The sequence below is a fragment of the Trypanosoma cruzi genome (assembly GCF_000209065.1).
Source record: "Trypanosoma cruzi strain CL Brener chromosome Unknown tcruzi_1047053398727, whole genome shotgun sequence".
Lineage (NCBI taxonomy): Eukaryota > Euglenozoa > Kinetoplastea > Trypanosomatida > Trypanosomatidae > Trypanosoma > Trypanosoma cruzi.
This window is the reverse complement of record NW_897057.1, coordinates 1-855: the sequence shown is the minus strand read 5'-3', so window position 1 is coordinate 855 and position 855 is coordinate 1. Positions and strand designations below refer to the sequence as shown.

At 55.1% G+C, this 855-nt stretch overlaps 4 non-coding genes across 4 annotated transcripts; all 4 read right to left on the bottom strand.

Moving 5' to 3' along the window:
* Positions 1 to 161: 161 nt before the first annotated feature.
* Positions 162 to 254, bottom strand: Tc00.1047053398727.40. Its single transcript, XR_008253904.1, has one exon. It is a non-coding gene; the product is annotated as a C/D small nucleolar RNA (snoRNA), TB8C2C1 (small nucleolar RNA).
* A 33-nt stretch (positions 255 to 287) lies between these two features.
* Tc00.1047053398727.30 lies at positions 288 to 356 on the bottom strand. Its single transcript, XR_008253903.1, has one exon. It is a non-coding gene; the product is annotated as an H/ACA snoRNA, TC8C2H1 (small nucleolar RNA).
* Positions 357 to 549: 193 nt separating this feature from the next.
* On the bottom strand, positions 550 to 641 carry Tc00.1047053398727.20. The gene has a single exon (XR_008253902.1). It is a non-coding gene; the product is annotated as a C/D small nucleolar RNA (snoRNA), TB8C2C1 (small nucleolar RNA).
* A 34-nt stretch (positions 642 to 675) lies between these two features.
* Positions 676 to 744, bottom strand: Tc00.1047053398727.10. Its single transcript, XR_008253901.1, has one exon. It is a non-coding gene; the product is annotated as an H/ACA snoRNA, TC8C2H1 (small nucleolar RNA).
* Between the last annotated feature and the right edge of the window lie 111 nt (positions 745 to 855).

Here is an 855-nt window from a genome sequence, read left to right as displayed (position 1 = left end):
AGGCAGGATGTCAGCAGATGACGCTTAACAAAGCTCGCTCACGGCATCTCGGCAAGAGGAGCCAAAGCTCCCCGGGCGATGTATATATTGTGCATCATGTGGGTCATTCAGTCATGCATGAGGACGATGAACTTTGCAGTGGGGAGGATAGAAGGAGTGCGACTCAGCTTCAAGGGACTCGAGTGATGCTCTCATGTGGACCCGTATGCGGGGATCTCTCGGACATATGCTTGTTCTCGTAGACATCATTGCACATTCCGGCCAACGGGGCCCAGCACACCGCGCGCTGCTCTCCCTTCACCGTTCATCGTCCACACGCTCACGAGGAAGGGAGCGAGACGAGCGAAGTGCAGGTGGTGTCGAGTAATAATGGTACTGTTGGGAATCAAGGCAGGATGTCAGCGGATGACGCTTAACAAAGCTCGCTCACGGCATCTCGGCAAGAGGAGCCAAAGCTCCCCGGGCGATGTATATATTGTGCATCATGTGGGTCATTCAGTCATGCATGAGGACGATGAACTTTGCAGTGGGGAGAATAGAATGGGTGCGACTCAGCTTTCAAGGACTCGAGTGATGCTCTCATGTGGACCCGTATGCGGGGATCTCTCGGACATATGCTTGTTCTCGTCGACATCATTGCAAATTCCGGCCAATGGGGCCCAGCACACCGCGCGCTGCTCTCCCTTCACCATCCATCGTCCACACGCTCACGAGGAAGGGAGCGAGACGAGCGAAGTGCAGGTGGTGTCGAGTAATAATGGTACTAGTTGGGAATCAAGGCAGGATGTCAGCAGATGACGCTTAACAAAGCTCGCTCACGGCATCTCGGCAAGAGGAGCCAAAGCTCCCCGGGCG